Source organism: Lepisosteus platostomus, chromosome 9, assembly GCF_059453375.1.
Source record: "Lepisosteus platostomus isolate fLepPlt1 chromosome 9, fLepPlt1.hap1, whole genome shotgun sequence".
Taxonomy (NCBI): domain Eukaryota; kingdom Metazoa; phylum Chordata; class Actinopteri; order Semionotiformes; family Lepisosteidae; genus Lepisosteus; species Lepisosteus platostomus.
This window is the reverse complement of record NC_142619.1, coordinates 57,529,174-57,550,030: the sequence shown is the minus strand read 5'-3', so window position 1 is coordinate 57,550,030 and position 20,857 is coordinate 57,529,174.

Below are 20,857 nucleotides of genomic sequence, written 5' to 3'. Positions count from 1 at the left end.
CACTGAAGTCTCCTTATTTAAAACCTGATTTCAGAGGATGCATCTCAGGATGGGGGTTGAAGTAGTGACTAGTATATGACATGTTTTCATGAGGAAAAAGTTACCAGGTTAACTTGACAACAGCTTTGAGGAAAATTTCCATTGGACACAGTCCAATTGGTTTCTTTTGTTGCCAAGTATATTGCAGTCTGAATTACAGCTGCTTCTGTTGGAATTGATGCAGTGAAATTGGGTGTTGAAATGTACAGTTGTATTATACGAGATAAATGTTAATAAATCACATGCTTCTCTTATTCACAGAAGTTACCCACCTCCTGGCTTCTACTTTTAACTTGTTCATAAGCTCTTTAACCTTCCAGCTGCTTCGATATATTTTCTGTGTTTCTTGACATTGGATTGCATATATCATAACGGCCACAAAATCCAAAGAACCGATATTAAAGCATTATTCTCCTTTTAATTCACTCAGTTGTGCAGATGTTTGTTTTTTTTTTTTCATGCCTTCAAAGATTTGTATTTCCTTCCTAGAAAAAAAATAAACTGCCAGTTTGGTTTACTTTTCTGTGCCACGAGGGTATTTTCAAGGGGGGAGTGAACATAGTGAGGTTCACGGGGGGGGTTTCAAAGTATAAGGGTGGGGAGAGGGCCTATGCTACTTTTCAACACCATATCGACCAATATGAAAACCTAGATCCACTTCATGGTATTCCAAAGAGAGCTGATTTCTGTGATTGACAGGGGGATCGCTAATAAGCGATACTGCCCCCACCATCTCCCCTCTCAAACAGACCCACACAGCTGGAACAGGCTCCTGTGCTCCAATTTCATTTTGTGCTTCATGGAAACTTGGTTGTAATTACCCTACTGTAAAGGTACCTCTCCATATGAATCAGCCATGTAGAGGATGAATGGGGTCAAGGAGTTTGAGAGCTGAGCTATGACCTTTTTTTAAAAGGGACAATATTTACTTGTGATGCCCCTGCCCTTTTGGTGCTTACTTTTTATGAGAAGTTTCATTAAGTGTGGAAGAAAAAGATCCGGAACATCGGCATTAATTGTCCATCTGAGGCATGGGCTGAGGAGGTTTTCATCTGCTTTAAAGCCTTAACGCATCGCTGTGTTGCAGTAAAAGGAAAAAACGTCCAAGTGGCCCAATGTTTAGTGAGCCGAGGAAGTGTTGTTAACATGAGATCCTAGTGGGGGCTTCGGGCAGATGGAAGTCCTCCGGAAGATCGAGTTGTAAAATCCTGTTGCAGAACAGTAACATCTGGGCTGTCTGAATGAGCTGCAGCATTTATTACCTCTGATCTCATGCTTGGTGTGTTTAAAGGATATATCCAGCCACCTCTCTGCACGTTGCATGGTAGCTGCATGTCTGCAAGTTTAATCATTGGTTCGGTTGAGGAGCTGTGAAATTATTGGGCATGCTTGGCTATGATTAAGGATCCGTTTAAGAACTGCTGCATTATTGATTAAGTAATATATATTTTGTTTATTTATGGGTAATTTATATTTTTCGACTTGGGTCCACGGAGCACTTAGTAGTCGCTTTGATTTGTCTTCGTAGACGCTTCTTTTTGAATTGCCCTTCAATCACCAAGCAGAAGGAGTGTTGGACACTCTTTTTTTACCCCCCAAGGGAGTTTGTGGAAGGTGGCAGTAGAATGTGTGTCCCGTTCATTTTATAAAAGCCTGGATTAATGGCGCAGAAGTAAATGCTTTGTAAATATGGCCATTAGTCTTTTATGATGTTTCCAACCTGAATGACTTTTTCCTGTTTGGAGCTCTGCCAGCCCAGAGCTTCACTCTGCCATCTAACCACTAATGATGTGGCCGAGTACAGAAATGTGACTGAGCTGATTATAAAGTGTATGAAACTTTCCTTCATTGCATCATAAATACTCTAGTTAAAGACTAACATTGAAAAATACAAACTGTCAAAGATAATCACAGTTATAAAGATCTTAGTTTCTGCTTTTGCAAGGAAACTGGTTTCTCTACCCATATCATTACAAACACTGTAAGAGCACTTGTGCATTCTTAAATTCTGTTCAGTAAAATAATAAAATGATGCTGCAATGGATCAAAAAAGAAATATGTCCAATACAATACAAATATATCCGATTCTAATAATATTCTCAAACAATATCCTTTATGGCAGATTTAAGAATTTCAACAACTGAATAAAGTTATTTTTATTGAATCTTAGACCCCAACTGATGGAAAGACTGTGAAATATTATTGGAACTATTTAAATTGAATTTCCACAATCAGTATACCCAGGCCACGTACTCTAAACCTACAAAGGGCACAGAAACAGTGCTACGAACTACACATATTAATGAAATATACATACTAATATGTAATTAAATGCAATTGCCTCTTTAAAAACATTTTTTATACTTAAATTGGATCCCAATTTCTAAGATTCTAGAGCACATATGTTCATAGATTTGTTCTTCGTGCCAGATGTAATTTAAAAATATGGGATTGGAAAGTTATTTCTAATGCTACTTGTGTCAAAATAATTTTGGATAACATTACTTGACTTTTTTGCACATCAAGTGTTAACAGAACAGTAAGACACTTTTACACAATGTGGTTGGAAAGCATGCCAAATGGTAATATACAGGAAATGTATTCAGATCAGATGCATATGAGGTGCTGTAGATGCAAACTTACAATTTACATATACTCTGCTAGCCTTTTAAAAATGCTACCCTTCTTTTTTAACCCACACATAGTATACCAAATCATTTCAGCACATGGCACACACATTACATTTGCAATCTGGAAATTCCTATTAAATACTTGGCTTGTATCCTCCCTCTTATCCAAAGTGACTTACTGTACATCTGCAGACATTAATGCTCTCTGCTGCAAGGTATTATTTTGGAAGGCATGATTTTTGACAGGTCTCAATCCATCAATAGGTGCAGCCATTGATAAAATGGTTATCGATGCTGTCACACCAATTGTGCTCTATTTCAGTGATCACCACTGTGGCATGGATTAGCCAAGGCCTTTACAACTGCCTTGGTGAGTGACCAGCATGGTCAACTGTAACTGCACCAGAAGAGATGCAGTACTTCAGCTACAGAATTTATACTTAATTTAGTTCTTACAACTCGGTGTTTCAAAGTGAATTTTGTCTTGTGATGGTAAATCCTTAGTCTCGTTTTTTGTATGTTAGTAGGCTATAGTAGGTTATTTAATCATTCGGTTGTTTTTCTTCATTATAGTGATGCGTTACGGACTTCATTCTACACAAAGGTGGCAGTGCCTGGGGCTACAGTGAGTCCGTGCTGCACCACTTTCTTCCTATGCTTCTACCAGGGCATTGCACTCCTGTTGTCATAACTTCATAATGGTTTTCTCTTGAGGTTTAAACTTTGACTCTAAGCTAAACGTTGCTCAGTTTATTTGACCATACGTTATATGCATGTTGCTATAAAAAAGTGCTGAAATACATTTCCATCAAAAACAGAAAGTAACCTGTTTTGTAGCCGGTCTCAGAGCTTTCATGACCCGAATCCAGCACATGGGATTGCAAGAAGTCTTTTCTCAAAACTGAAGACCAAAGACCCAGACCTGATCACCATCAGTATTTGTGAGAGCAGGGAAGTGAGAATTGCACAGCCTGGTGTTTTTTGATTACATGGCCGATGAAGGTTCAAAGGGGCCAAAAGGAAGGTTGGATTGAGACACAATTAATGACAATGTTGACATCTGTAGCCATCAATAATTACCAAACTACTAAAAACCACATGGGCTAGATCGGCCGAAAGGCCTCTTCTCTTTTTGAAACTGTCTTACGCAGCTGGGAATTTTACAGTACCAATCTGAGTGAAGTGGCTTTTGCTCAGGTGTTCAACAGCATGATCCCACACTTCAAGGTACAAAGGTCGAACCACAATTCCACACTGTGTCCCTGGAAGAAGACAGAAGACGAATCCATCAGAATGAGTTTCATTGGGTTACTGTACTGGCATAGCACAGTTAGAACAACACGGAGAGACTTTGAATGGACCAACTCCACTTCTATGACACAAATGACAACTTGCTTTGTTCCAGTGACTCAGCATATCCATAACCTGGTACCATTTTTTTTAACAAATACAGTTTTTGATGTGTATAACATTTTTTTACATTTTACTACAAAACCCTGCTATATAAAATAAGCACCCCAAGAATATAGTGGAACTGTGCTCTTTCCCTATGTCATAACTGAATTCCTGTATCCTTCATGAGCACACGCTGCTTATCCCATGAATCCCAGCTTCCAGATGTATGCCTTCTGTGAGTTGTGGCATGTGTTGTGTCCCATCAACTTCAGCCTTTTTTCAAAAACATTAATTTTGACATGTCTGCCGTACGTTGTGAAAGACGGATATCACCTAGTTTGAATCATGGGAAACAAATAATAATAATAATAATAATAATAATAATAATAATAATAATAATAAATTAGATTTTTTAAATGGGGCGGTTGGGTGGGTAGTGCTGTTGCTTCACAGCTCTAAGGTCCTGGGTTGAATGTCACGTTTTTAATGTGTGAAATTAGCATATCCTGTTTTCCATCCATTTTCATTATATTATTTTGCTCTCACAATGTCTCAGTGAGCCCAAAGCACCCAGCAGCATGTACAGGGCAGACTGGACTGGACACTAGTCCATTGCTGGGCACTGGGGGCAATTTAGAGACACCAATTCACCTGGACAGCATGTCTTTGTGCTGTGGGAGGAAGTTGGCTCTCCTCCCAAAAAAACATGGTGTTAAGGACAGAGTGTAAGAACAAAATAACTCAATAAGCGTTCAAATGAGAACAGTCCATTCAGCTCATCTAGCTAAGTGGTCCAAGCTGGATCCATCCAGCTGTTTCTTGAAAGAAGCCAGAGTTTTAGCTTAAACAACATGGCTGTGTAGCTTGTTCCAGACTCCCACAGCCCTAAAATGGAATGTGGGAAAAAGGATTGGTGATTCTTGAAAATAAAAAGAATCAAATGACTATTTCTTACTGTCATCTCATTGGGAGCCTTTTCTATGGGTATTATCCTGAAACCAAACTGCACAGAGCACAGAGCTCTCTGCTGAGCAGCCTTGTTTATACATTTCCCTGCTGCCATTATTTAAATTGACGTTAATTTGAGCAGTGAAACAAGCTAATGTGTTTGCTGTTCATTTTTTATTGGAAAATAATTAAATGGATTGTATAAAAATTTAGAAGACCAAAGTACTGTATGTATCCTGTCAAGCAGTTTTAACATTATTGAAGTGCAAACGTGTGCACAGCAAAATAATGTTTGTAAATTTGATACGAATGTCGTTTTAAATGAATTTGTAGTGGCAGAAAAAGGTTGTGCCCTGTTTGCATAACCAATGTTAATAAATGACATTGTGTAAACAAGGAACATACCTAGAAATGTAAGACCTAAAGCGACATTTCATGTGAGTCCAGTCAATTGAGTAAAACGTTATTAAATATAGAACAACTTTTTTCCTCCGGTTTAATGAAACGATTTCATAATGGAAAATTTGAGCAACGTTACTGCTGAGGTTTTATGGCTTAATTTAATTTCATTCACCGTAGCCAAAAGCGCATTTATAAAACAACTGTCTCGATATTAGGACTTTGACCCGCAACATACTCGTACGCGACCTGCGTTTCAAGATTTACTGCGCGGCGTTAATCTTTAAACCATCGTTTCAATATGCTTTAGGAAACGTTTATGTTAAGACTTGAGAATAATACGCGCAGAATACAAATAGGAACTCCAGCTCGCCTCTCCCTCTCTCTCTCTCTCTGTCTCTCTGGTTCAGCAGTTCACCGTACTGTAGTCCCAGACGATGACGCCACAAATCTCATTTCCCTGCAGTGTGATTGAGGGTCACCGCGGGATAATCACGTGCGCCTACACAGGCAGGCCGGCACGCAGCTCTCCATGTGAAGGAGAGGCGCAGCCAGCCGACTGGAGACGGGGGGGGGGGGGAGAGAGAGAGGGTGGGAAAGAAGAAAGAGCTGGAGACGGATGCAAAGAGAAGGAAGGCTAGAGAGAGAGAGAGAGCGAGTGGGAGGCAGACGGGATGGGGGGGGTTGAGGAAGGGGTCAACCTTTGGGTAACACCTCGGAGCATTCTAGTCTAGTCTGGGCTGAAATAAAGGCACATTGGAAGAAAAGCCGTAACACGCTTTTCTGTTGTTGTCTGTGAAACCAGTTTGCCTGTGCTCTTGAAGCGAGATTATGGTGGGAAAAAAAAACACATTTATTGATTAGTGGGGGGTGGAGGATTGTGGTAGAAAAGCATGCTTACATAAGGTGTTATTTCTGTCCACCTAAAGCACATGAAGCACCTAACGCCGACTCGAAAACGTGTCCACTGGAACTAGGCTTTAGCAAGTGAGAGATTTTTTTGTCTAATGCCTCACTGCCTAAATAGCAACATTGTAAGGGTCAACACGTTTCAAAGGGCCTTTAATGTTGAAAAATCTATAGAGTTATTTAAGTGCTGATAAAAACATACTCTGGGACTGAAAACAGTGAAGAACACATATAATGCGCCAGTTACATAACGCGTAGATAAACACATGGGCATGACTTTATTTACATTTTTGTGATGCACGCATACATGTGAAAAGAAGTTATGTAATATCGGAAATGTGTTCTAGAAAAGGGAAGACATGGTCAAAGTCATCTGGATGTCAGTGATGTCTGTTAACATCCCACTTAAAAAAAACCCTATAAAATACAGAAAATGTAAAGAGAAAAATGACAATATACATTTATTGTACAGGTAATGTTCTAAAAAATAGACTACTCAGACTCTCGTTCAGGAATGAAGATGGCTTTGAAATTTCATGTATGAGTTAAACATTCTTGAACTACTATCAGCTCTTGTTTGGTGTACTACAGGTAACTATAATTACACTGCAGATGAAGCACATAACACCTTGCAGTGTACAGTGTAGGACATTTTGTAATTACAGTGAAAGCTACTCTATAATTACACCGCAGACTGCTATATATTTACAGTAGGACATGTTGTATTTACAGTGCAGGCTACTCTATAATTACACTGCAGTGTACTCTTATAATTACAATATAGGCAATACTATTATTACAGTATAGGACATTTTTTAATTACAGTGAAGGATACCCTGAAATTACACTGCAGGCTATTCTATAATTACAATGCAAACTTCTCTATAATTACAGCCTAAGACATTTTCTAATTACACTGCAGACTACTGTATACAGCGTGGGACATTTTGTAATTACATTGCCGGTTACTCTATAATTGCAGTGTAGACATTTTGTAATTGCAGTGCAGGCTATAATTCCAGTGCAGTCTGTGCTAATATTGCAGTGCAGGCTATAATTACAGTGCAGTCTAAGCTAATATTGCAGTGCAGATTGGAATTGTGAATTGTGTATAGTGATTGTGAAATCAACACTTTCTAGATGATCTTGAAGTTTAATCTTCCCAAAAATATGAAAACACAATCGGAGCGGTGGCTCTGTGGCTAAGGATCTGCGCCTGTGGCTGGAAGGTTGCTGGAAGGCTGCGCCCGGCAGAGGAATCCTACTCCGTTGGGCCCCTGAGCAAGCCCCTTAACCCCAACTGCTCCAGGGGCGCTGTACAATAGCTGACCCTGTGGTCAGACCCCAAGCTTCTCTCCGTGTCTGTGTGTCTGTGTGTCTCATGGAGAGCAAGCTGGGGTATGCAAAAAAGGTGAATTGCTAATGCAAGAAATTGTATAGGGCTTATAAAGTGATCTTAATGAGCTGCATTCTCCACAGGTTATTCATCATAACCTTCATTCTGCTCAGTAAAAATACACCCCTTCTAGTAACTCTCAGTTCATCTGCAGCACAGGTGAAGACTTCCACTCCTACCAACACTGGAGTCCGTTTACATATAAATTCAGAGCAGACGGGAAAGAACTTTTTTGACTTTGCAGCCACAGTTGTTTGGAGTGAATTTGGAATATTTCCTATTGCAGAGTACAATTGAGACAGTGGGAATGATCTCACACGCGGACCCTTGAGTTTTGTGGCTGCCAGTTTCCCTTGAAAAGGGGATAAGAGTTTTCAAAATGTGAACTACTGGTGAAACGCTGCTGCCAAAGACGTTACTGAGCTCCTCCCATCCCTTAGTCTTAGTGCGACTGAAAGACGGAACCTGGTGTTTCTTTTGGCTCATGAAATGAAGTGACTTTGAAGCTTCCACGTTCGTTCATTTCAGCTGCTGTGTGTCACTCGGTTTGTCACTGCGGCCCAGCCCTGCATAAATGTTTGTAAACGAGAAGACCCTTACGCTTGTCTTTACCGTTTGGTGTTAGACGCTTATTGATCAGAAGGTCTCATAGAGTCATTTTGTCAAACCTCTTGGCTATGTAGCTTGTTCCACCCCACAAGACCCTTTGTCTGAAGAACAGCCACCTGTTCTAATACTTCCCATACTCCACTTGTGTCCTCTATCTCTCTTTTATTGTTGTTTTGGAAGAACCCATTCTGGTGGCTTTGTCAATGCCTCTGGGGCTTTAGGGTATTTGAAGTGAAGGTTCACTTCTTGTAGCCTGTCATTGTTTAACATTTGTATGAGCAAGGAATGTGTCTGACCACTCTACCCAGGACTGACCGAAGAGGAGCTTTTTATGTATCCAAGGTGACCAAAATTGTAGAATATGCTCAGAATGATCTCTTAGTGTATTGTATAATTTATACATGACAACCCTTGATTTAAATCTTTACTTATCAATTTAAAAAAAATCCCCGAATTCTGTTTGTCTTTTTATTCATGACATTTTTTGACAGTTTCAAGAAAATAAAAACGATATGTCTGTATGCATTATTTTTGTAGTTAAATGTTTTCCCTACATGCATGTAAACACGCTACATTTTTCTAAATCAAATTACATCTACCAGATGTTTGCCCAGTGCTGAAACTGTTTAAAATCTTTTTGTATTTCTATTTTAGCTTCCACAGTGTTTGACAGCCTACCTGATAATCTAGTTTGGTAGATGAATTAGGTAAATTAGGAAGACCAGTGGCCCCAACACAAATCCATGAGGTACTCCATAAATTGCAATTATCCCTTCTTTGTATCCCCTGCTTTCTTTTTATTAACCACTTCCCAATATAATTCTATTTTTTTCTGAATACATATCTCCTGCAATTTGGTCAAGAATCTTTTATGTAGAGCTTTATCAAAATCTAATGAAAATAAAAATACATCAAATACAGTAATATGCACTGTGTGTGTCCATTACAGCTGCTGCTTGATAATTGAACTCTAACAAGCTGGTTAGGCAGGCAACTTATCTTTTCTAAATCCTTGTTCACTTTTCACTAGTATCCAATTTCTAAATCTGGTTTAAGTCTAATGATTGCTTCCCTACACTTACATGGAATAGAAGCCAGACTTCCCGATCTAAAATGACTTGGTTCAGTTTTCTCATTCTTTTTATTGATGGGCACTACATTAGCAATTCTCCTATCCCTGGGTACTACCTGGCTGTTGAAACAGTTGTGCTTCTGAGAATCATCTTGTTTCCTTGAGTACAACTGGTAAGATACCATCTGGCCTTTGGGATTTATTCATCTTGAGTGCTTCACGTATCCAGAACACTTCTGCCTCTTCTGTTTTAATGCTATTTTATAAAGAACTTGTTTCCTCTGTTGCCTGAGGCAGGTTGTTGACTTTTTCAGTAGTGAACACCTAATGAAATAGTTGTTTAGCACATTAACAATTTTCCTTGCACTGTCTAGAAGTTTTCCATTAATGTCCTGGATAGATTTAATTTCACCCCTGACAATTCTTTTGCTGTCGTAATAGTGATCGAGTCTGTTTATTATTTTAGTCACCTTTGCAATATTCATTTCAATTTTTCTCTTGACATTTCTTGTATCCTTTCTTACCAATGCTTGCAATTCATTAAACTCATGTTTGTTAACCACTTTATAAAGCATTATCATTTCCCTTATATTTTTCCTAACTGATTTGTTTTCAAGTATTTTTTTTATTTACCATTTTATGCGTTTTGATTTACTCTATTTTGGACTAAATTTGTTCTGTGCTTCAAGGAGAATCTCTTTCAACTGTTGCCATAATGTTCCCACTAATTCACATCTGTCTCGTTCCTTCTGTCTGCCTTTTGGAAATCGTAAATATTTTTATGTGGGACTTGACGTGTGCAGTTTCAAAATATAGCTTAATGCACACCATATTATGATTACAGTTCCTTAATGTATTTCTCACCTGTGTTTGCTTCACTGTGTTTGAAAAGATGAGATCTATACAAGCTTTTCCCTTTAAATGCCACTCGACAAAAACAGTAATTTACCATGTTTACCATTTTGGATCCTGCTGCTGGTTTCTTATGGGTTTTCCCAGGTATCTGTTGGGAAACCTGAAGTCTCACATGAAACTTCCAAAATTCACAATTTGGTTATACAGTTTTGAAATATTATCACCATCGTCATTTGGTGCCTTACACCTACCTACAATCTAAACAAGACATCTTCAGAATGTTTGTAAATCAGTCTGACCGATTTAGATTTAGAGAATCTCAATTCTTCTAGTTTTATTTTGGGATACTGTACACCACACCTCCTCTCTCTTCTATTTCCTGGCTCTCCAGAACAATGTATTTTGTGCTAAAACTAGATGTGACTTAATAAGAGGTACAAGTTTTTTATGTACAATCAGAAAGCAGGGGATAACTTTGATCCATATTTAATAGGTATTTAGGATTTAGGTTTTGATGGAGTTGGGACCATGCTGAGGACAGCAGAAACTCCAAGATCTCTGTAGTAAGTGCGTTTCAGAAAAAAACAAGCCAGCAGGGGGAGCCACAGTCCAAACATTGTGTGGAAGATAAATAAGCACAGACCCTGAGTTTGTCCTGATTATTGGAAATTGCGCTGCAAGTGTGGGCAAAATAACTCTTCAGCTAAATGCTGCAGAACGTCAACTCAGCAAAACAAAGTTCATAAAGCACAAGATTAAGAGAGCAGTTGTCTGTAAATGAAACAGCAATTTCATTCAAGCTTGACATACAGTAGGAGCTGAGGTGAGCCTAATTTCATTTGCAGACTGAAATCCCCAACAAGTGAAATCTAAAATGTCCCCAGAGAAGATAAAAGTGGAAGGAAACGTTGAAGAAAACATTCCTGTCAAAGTGAGTAATATGGTGAGCAGTACAGTACAGCGGTATGTTTTCTTGTGGGTTATAGAGAAGGATGTGCAGCCTGCCCTGGGCATAAATACCTGTGAAAAGCTGTCAGAGGAGGTTTTGTGGTGACTCATTCTCAGATCACACTAATGTCTTAGGGGGTCTTGGTTGTTCACCTGGGGGAAGCATCAAATTAATGCAGACAACCAGGTCAGCCCCATTATTGACCCTTGCAGAAAATAACCTGCTCTAGAGGCAAACTGAAGAACTGAAACGCACAGAAGCAATGAGCATAATGAGGAGAGTCGAAAAGCTGACAGAATTCAAATTGAATTCTCTGGTGATTAGTCCGTAGTCTTGTCACGTATTGTTTTTCACATGACAAAGGCAAAAAAAAGCTCCTCTTATACGACACTCGGTTCCTGGGTATTGTTGAAAAGAGACAACACTGGCTGTCCAAACCTGAGAAGAAAAAAGTCGGTCCTTTCTTTCATTTCAAGCATTTTTAACTGAAATAGCCAGCACTGCTCTCCATTCCTTTTTACATTTTCTTTTATACATCCTCATACATCTGAAAGGCAAAAGGGTCTGAATGTTTTTGCCAGCCTGGTGTCAAATTCAGAGACCATCAAAAAGATGTCACTATCCCAGCCATCAGGACTGTCTCTCATTTCTTGAAACATAATGTGTAAATAGGAATAATAATACTTATGGATAGTGTCTGTACCAGCCTGGAATGTAACTTCCTCCTCAGTGGTACTGCTCTCAGGATTTGTCACTGTACAATTGTGCCAGGAACCCAGGTGATGCAGGGAAATTTCTTGAAAAATACCACAAATCCCTCAACTGTATTGAAGAAACATGAAACGAGGATTAATTTTGCTAATTGAGAAAGAACAAGATTAATTTTTGTGAGCGTCACAATGTGGCCTCTGGAATGTTTTGTTTTGGTCTGAGCTCCATCTAATTCTGAAGCCATTACAGAAAGTCTTTTGGATGAGACAGGGGCAGAGCTTTTCACTAACACTCCCCTTGACGATTGACAGGTGGTGCGGTGGCTCTGCGCCTGTGGCTGGGAGGTTGCTGGTTCAAATCCTGCAGCTGGCAGAGGAGTCCTACTCCGTTGGGCCCCTGAGCAAAGCCCTTAACCCCAACTGCGCCAGGGGTGCTGTATAAATGGCTGACCCTGTGCTCTGACCCCAAGCTTCTCTCTCTGTCTGTGTGTCTCATGGAGAGCAAGCTGGGGTATGCGAAAAGACAAATTCCTAATACAAGAAATAGTGTATGGCCAATAAAGTGATCTTATCTTTATCTTGACAAGTCTTGAGAGAATCTGCATGGAAGAATGGGGGAAAATCCTCTGATACAGACGTAACCAAGGAGACTCAAAGCTGTATTCGCTGCAAAAGGTGCTCTCAGAAAGTATTGACTTGGCTGGTGAATACATCAGTAAACAAAATATTCACATTTTTAATTTTTCAGAATTTGTTTTTTCACCATAGAATATTTCGCCCCTATAAAATATTGCATGTGGTGTGTGAATCAAGGAAAAAAATCTATATGATGCATTCAATTTTCTGGTCCTTACAACAATATTTGCAATTTCTTGGAGGGGGGGCCGAATATGTTTTGAAGGCACTGTATGTGCTGTTATTTGTTAACTGCATTATGAGTTCTCAGATGACTCAATTGTGCAATTGTGGGATGTACAGTATCAAGGGTGAGCAGGAGGAGGAGTACAGAGGACTGGTCAGCAGCTTTGTGGAGTGGTGTGGGGTGAACCACTTGGAACTGAATGTAACAAAGACAAAGGAACTGGTGGTAGATTTTAGGAGGAAAAAGGTCAAACCTACTCCTGTGTACATCCATGGGAGTGGCGTGGAGATGGTGGACTTGTACAAGTACCTGGGAGTGCACATCGACGATAGACTGGAATGGTCTAAGAACATCGAGGCCATCTATAAGAAGGGACAGCTGACTTTACTTCTTGAGGAGGCTCAGGTCCTTCAATGTGTGTAGTAAGATGCTACATATCTTCTATCAGTCGGTGGTAGCGAGCGCCATTTTCTACGCAGTGGTATACTGGGGCCCTGGGATTAGAGCAGTGGGTTCTAAAAGGCTGAACAAGCTCATCAGGAGAGCAAGCTCTGTCATTGGGTCTGACCTGGACCCCTTGGAGGTAGTGGCTGAGAGGAGAATGGTGTCCAAACTAGAGGCCATCATGGACAACATCTCCCATCCCCTCTATGACAGGCTTGCAGAAATGAAGAGCACGTTCAGCAATAGACTGATTCATCCATGGTGCGACAGGGAGCGCTACAGGAGGTCATTCTTGCCTTCTGCCATAAGACTGTACAACATATCCACCTTGCGTCTGGGCAGAGGCAACATTGACAATGACCTGTTTCTGGACTGAACGCATCTACACATCTACTGCTACATCTGTTCTCTTTCCTTTTTTTCCCCGTTTACAACCATTTTTTGTGCAATATACTGTATGCCAGGGACCCGTGCAATACATTTATATTTATACCTATATCTATGTTTACATCTATATTTATATTCATATGTGTGATACGATTTTTCTTCTTTCTGTTCTAGTTTGTTCTTTGTGTGTCTGGACTGTGAGTAACTCTTTTAGTGCACCCCTCACTGTACTGATTGTATTGTATTATTATTATTGTATCATTCGTTACACTGTGGCTGTGTTGTCTGTGTAAAGCTGCTGTTGCACTGCAATTTCCCTCACGGGATCAATAAAGTATCTATCTATCTATGAGATGTGTTTGCAAAAAGCTGTGGTGGGAGCAGTTGGCCCTGTTTATCCCCATGTAAGAGCAGAGCTGGCAGAGTTTGAAAAGAGTGTTTAAAACTTTTAAGGTGTTTGATCAGTATGTCTTCAAGAGTATGAAGATATCTGGCAGACTGCGTACAGAGCTTTGGTGAACACAGAGAAATGATGTATTCCTTGATTGAAAACGAGCTATTAGCTTTTTGTACACTTGTGAGAGATTTGGTACTTGCAAGGGAAAGCTATTACAGTGGAAGTGGACCTTAAAATCACTGGTGCCTCTGACGGAAAAGCTCACCACACATCAGCTATCAGTGGGGAGGAGAGCAGAGTAATGAAGCCAGTTCATAGATGGGGATTATTAGGAGGCCATGATTGGTAAGGCCCAATGGGAAATTTGGCCAGGACACCAGGGTAACACTCCTACTCTTTTTGAGAAACACCCTGGGATTTTTAATGACCACAGAGAGTCAGGACCTTGGTTTTACATCTCATCCGAAGGACGGCGCCTGTTTACAGTATAGTGTCACTGTTACTATACTTGGGCATTAGGACCCACACAGACCACAGGGTGAGCGCCCCCTGCTGGCCCCACTAACACCTCTTCCAGCAGCAACCTCAGTTTTTCCCAGGAGGTCTCCCATCCAGGTACTGGCCAGGCTCCCACCTGCTGAGCTTCAGTAGGCTGCCAGCTGTGTGTTGCAGGGAGATGTATCTGCTGGCCATTAAAATAAAATATTCAGTAAAGAAAAACAGAACAAACAAAAACAATTGCACAACTGTAGAGCTAAACACCTGCCTGCTTTTAAAAACGCCTCACATGCAGGAAGGGAGCCTGGTTCTTCTCCACTGAAGTGCATTTACCCACCTGTGTGACAAATGACAGCCATTATGGACCTGCAGCCCCCTCTAGACAGCAGATCAGGGTGAGAAAGAGCTTCAGCAGGTGAAACGAAGGAAAACATTTGCCTGAGCCAGACTGTGCAAACTCGAAGTGGAATTTAAATGGGACAGGTCATCAATAACCAAGTCAACATGTGGGTATTACTCATCTCCCAGACAGTGCCTCCTTATATAGCGCTTTTCTGGACACTCCACTCAAAGCACTTTACAGGTAATAAGGACCCTACTCTTTTCGAGAAACACCCTGGGATTTTTAATGACCACAGAGAGTCAGGACCTCAGTTTTACATCTCATCCGAAGGACAGTGCCTGTTTACAGTATAGTGTCCCCGTTACTACACTGGGGCATTAGGACCCACACAGACCATGGGGTGAGTGCCCCCTGCTGGCCCCACTAACACCTCTTCCAGCAGCAACCTTAGTTTTTCCCAGGAGGTCTCCCATCCAGGTACTGACCAGGCTCACACCTGCTTAGCTTCAGTGGGCTGCCAGCTGTGTGTTGCAGGGTGATATGACTGCTGACTACTAACTACCAAACGAGCTGGTGTGGCTGAATGACCTCCTCTCATTTGGCATCTTGCTTACATCACCCTCTGATTTCTGGCCAGATCAGGCCAAGAAGGTGGTCAGAAGTGGGTAATGCAGTCATGAAGGTGTGTCCCACAGTTAGACAGGGGGAAACCAGAAAGCACTCCATGCAGGTGCTGACCTTTATCTCTGCCATCATGCTTGGCCACTCTCCTTCCTAGTCCTTGATGCAGGTGACCCGAGTCTCGATGCCCAGCTGCCTCAGCGGGGCTCTGCAGGTGAGAAGCTCATTCAGCAAGGTGGAGTTTCGGTAGGCGGGCGAGAGCGAGTCCTGGTGGCGTCAGCCGCCAGTCACATCCCCTCTGCTACTGTGGGTGGCACTTTCCCATGCCAACCAAGCTCGCCTCCTTTCAGGGGCTGAGGAGCTCCGAAGAGCTCTGTGTGGGTATGATGTAACAATGTTACTGTACGTTAGATATAGCCCAAGATTCTAACCTGGGTGACACGGTGAAGCAGTGGTTAGTATCATTGCCACACTGCGCTGGGACCCAGGGTTAAATTCCGGACCTACAGTAGTGTATCTGTGTGGAGGTTGTACGCTCTCCCTGTGTTTGTGTGGATAAATCTTGGTGCTGCGGTTTCCTCCTACAATCTAAAGTGGTGGGTTAATTGTCTTCTGGGAAAATTGGCTCTGCTGCTGAACTAGATGATTATTTCATATTATATCAGCTAGTAGTCCTTTTTTATACTTTAGCAGATTTGGGTGAGTGAAAATATGTAAAAGATAGATAAAAAAACATGCAGATGTTTATAGTGCAAAGGAACAAGTAAAGGTTTATTCCATGCTGAAAAGAGAAGAAAAGAAACACGAATTTCGGCTGTGGAGCCTTCTTCGGGTGTGAGAAAGAGAGCAGCTGATAAAACATGGGAGAAGAAAATCCGATAGTGGAGCAGGCGGGAGCAGGAGAGAAGCAGTACTGACACTCAGTGGTGAAGAGAGGGGTGAAGTCAAAACCAGCATAAAACTGGATGTTTATAGTGGATGATAAAGAAAAATCCCAATGTGAAGTTATATATTTCAGTATTTTTAAATCCGATATCTTGTATTAGTTTACAATGTAGTTTTTATTTTTCCCTCGACACATTAAGTCCATAGCCTGCAGTATAAAGTTCTAAAACATGTATGACATTACACAATACAATACAGAGCAAAATAATCATATGTGCTTTAGAAAATACTAAGAAGTTATCTTTAAATTTATACAAGAAAAGATTGTAATTGCGTTGTTCACATTATGAATGAATTCCTAAACCGTGTCTCACCACAGGCTCCTCCACATTCTTTATTGTGCACCTGAGTCCACCTTGTTTTCTGCAGCAAGCAGCTTTAGTAACAAATAGGGCAAGATCTTTTGTTCCAGAGCTGTGCTGAGAATGAAAATGATGCATGACATTGCTAGGATTTCAGAGTTGTGCTGGAATGCGTACACATACTGAAGCTGGTATAAACAAGCAATAAACAGGGTGCATTCAATATTTGTGGTGGTGATTTAATGTTTAAATTGCCATTCATAGACAAAAAGCAACTTCAACTATTGTTTAGTTTTATAGTCCCGAGAGTACAGCACAGAGAAACAAAGGTTTGATATATTTTTCTGGTTTGTATAGCATGCTATGTGGTGTCATGGCATGCAACCAAACAATTTGACTCCAGTTCAGCCTGCTTTGCGTTCTTTCTTTTGAGCCGCAAAGAACCACAAACTGGGCGCAACACAGCTGGATAATCAGCATCACTTCTGAACATCTGCAGTGCTACAGCAGTACCTTCAAAAATGATTTTCAGCACAATACATATTAGTCATTTAAATCAGAGAAGATTTAATTCTTAATTTTGCTGACACTTTTATCCAAAGCAACTTTAATGTATACCTATTTGGACATTTACTGAAATAATTTTCCAATTCCAACAAGTACCCCACCAGGGATTTCAACTTAGGGAACAGCATTCCCAATTTCTCAGACCGATTATTAAATCTCAGTAACAAAATACATTCATTGATGTTATAGAAAAAAAATCCAAATTTCGAATTAAGCACAAAATATTAAACTCTGTGAAAGTACTGTAAGTCACCGTGTTGTCACAAACTCACATGCGAGTTCCCACCAAAACTGTGACGTGAAGCAGCCCTTCCTGTTCACTAGTCACAGTAATGACTGATACAGTAATGGGATGTATAAATAAAGTTTGGGCAGCATACAGTGCTGTGAAAAAGTAAGGTCACCGCATGAAAAGGTGTGTATTTTTCAACATATTTGCGTGTATGGATATTTGATCTTAATTTCAATAATATTGATAGATAAAGGTGATCTAATTTAACGAATAACCATGAAAAATATTCTTTGCAATCAGTTATTCAGCAAAAAAAAGTCAGAAATGCAATTGTCTGCTGTGGAAAAAACAAGTACACCCCCGAGTTTCAATAGCTGGTGTTGCCCCCTTTGGATTAAAACACTTCTTGTAGGCGTTTCTTGTAATTGTCTACATTGACTTGGAGAGATGTTTGCCCACTCCTTACAGAACTCCTTCGACTGTGTGACGTTTGAGGGCTTTCCTGCATGTACTGCCCGCTTCAAGTCCCCCGCACAGCATATCTATGGGGATAAGATCTGGGCTTTGACTTGGCCATTCAAGAACCCTCCATTTCTTCTCTTTGAGCCATTCTTTTGTGGATTTGCATGGGTGTTCTAGGTCATTGTCTTGTTGCAAGGTCCACTTACGGTTCATCTTCAGCTCTTTGACATATGGCCTCACATTCTCCTCAAGTACTCTCTGGTACAATGTGGGATTCATGGTTGACTCTATGATGGCAAGCTGGCCAGGCCCCGAGGCAGAAAAGCAGCCCCAAACCATAATGCTTCCATCACCCTGTTTTACAGTTGGTATGAGGTTCTTTTGGTCAAAGGCACTTTTTGGTTTATGCCAAACAAGACGTCTGGCATTGTGGGCAAACAGCTCTACCTTTGTGGGATCCATCCAGATAATATTGTTCCAATAGTCCTGATCTTCACCTACGTATTCTTTTTTGAGAGCAGGGGCTTCTTCCTGACCTCACATGTAGGGCAAAAGTTGTGCAGTCACTTTCGGATGGTTGACCCATGCACCTTGACATGGACTGAGACAAGACTTGCCTGTAAATCCCTCAATGTTATTCTGGGGTTCTTGGAGACTTCCTGCAGAATATTTCGGTGAGCTCTTGGGCTGAATTTGGTGGGACGGCCTGGCCTGGATAGGTTGCCAGGGGTTTGAAATTTTGGAAACGGAAAATGGCTTGGAAACATTAAAAATGGTCATCAACAATCTTTCTTCTGAGGGCCTCAGAGAGCTCTTTTGATCTTGGGATGATGTAGCCACACACCGCAATTGCTAAGACCAAACCAGACCACAGGTTTCTGATGTTTATATAAGGCAGTACCCTCCATGTTACTCATTAATGATGTTGTGGTCATTTGTACCTGTTTTGGTGCACCAGATTCTAAATTTAGACATTCGATGCAATGGTAAAGGTAGGGGTGTACTAACTTTTTCCACACAAGGAAATTGCATTTCTGTTGATTTAAATAGCACAAATGAGTGCCAAATGTTATTTTTAAAAATTAGATCACCTTTATCTATTGTATTATTGAAATGATGATCAAATATCCTTTTGTGCAAAAATGTAAAAAAAGACAAATCCTTTTCATGGGGTGTACTTACTTTTTCACACCACTGTACATTTCAACACACAAATGTTCCAATGGGATCTGCAAGCAGTTACAGTAGTATTTGTCGGCAAAACTGTCTAGAAATCTAAAGCAATATTTCTATTGGATTAAAAGAGATATATCCACAAGCCAGGTTGTTCACACCGTGAGAAGGCCACAACATGTCACTGGAAGTTTTGTTGCCTCTTTCTGAATTGCAGAACATGGTGCTGAACAGACTTGAAAATGTTGTCTATTTTGTGATGTAAACTAGAGGTTTTTAAAGTTACTGTGTAGATTTTGCATTTCATGCAGTTTGAAATGCACTTATCCATGCTGATGCTTTCTAACCCCAAAATCTGAAAATAGCGTTGCAGTTCCACTTTAAATATTTCACACTGCTGGCTGTAACAACACAGCATAGTGATTTGTACAGTACAAGCCAAGTGAAGTAAGAGAAGCTCAGACCAAAGGTCAATATCATAAAGTTGGACTTTTCATGGAAGAGTGAAGGGTGATGGAGCTGTAGATAGTTTGGCGTTCCAGTTTTTTGAAAGACGAAACGGGTATCTCCTTTGTGCATTTCGTAAGGGGGGTTAAGACCTGAATAATGCATAGCTAATAGAAATTACAAACACCAGAAGGTCCTCTTGATATTTAATTAAGAATGTAACAAAATGATATTCACTTAAATATTGTCACAAACCTTGATAGAGCCAACAAATAGTGATAAGAGAAGGAGGAAAACTTGGATCAGAATGACATCCAGGTTTTATTTATTTGTATTCCTAGTCACCAGAGTTTCATTTTTATTGCTTCTTGGTCCCCTGCTGATTGCCTGAAAACTGCAAAGAACTGGGAGTGATGGCAGTGCTTCTTTCTACCTTTGACATTGGTAAATTGGCCGTTTTAGAACCAGTAGAGGTTCATTCCACACTGAAAGGTTGTGGAGCTTTCTGCAGGTGTCATAAATTGGCTATTTAGCAAAAAACAAGATGAAAACTATGACAAAGTTCATTTGCAATGTAAAAACTAAAATCCTTAAAAGTGCTGTGATTGTAATGAAGAAATATTTAATGGGTGGGGAAAAATGGGCGTTAAAGGAGTTATTCTGCAGTTGTACATAAGTAGGCAGCTCAATTGAAGCTCATTCTAAGGAAATGGGATTGTGTTCAAGGCAGTATGAAGTGTTGCCAGAGGCTCCAGTCTTTTCCCTTCAGAACAGTGGAAAGCAAGGAAGTCTTTCCCCACTGTCCTAAGCCAGTTAAAAGACCCAACTCAGCATCTATGGGTTTGTTTCCCTACAGCACTCACTTACTATTAAATCTGTGTATCGGGGGGGTAAGGACACACCCGAAGAATGCAAAACTAACATGCTCTCATTTAAAAGGTATTTGGCGGTGATCTCGTATCAGTACCGTTTGTAAATTAATCCTGTTTAAATGTTTAGTAGGCAGCATTGCACCAACTAGCATAATAACATTCCACTTGGCATGTGTTGATAGTAGAAGATAATGCTTAGAAGTCACAAGTAAAGGTAGATTCCATGATGAAAAGAGAATAAAGGAAACATTCCAGCTGTGGAGCCTTCTTTGGGTGACACATGAAGAAGGCTCCACAGCCGAAACGTTGTTTCCTTATCTTTTCAGCATGGAATCTACCTTTACTTGCTCCTTTGCGGCCTATGCAATGTGCGTACGTCATGTGCAGTTCTATC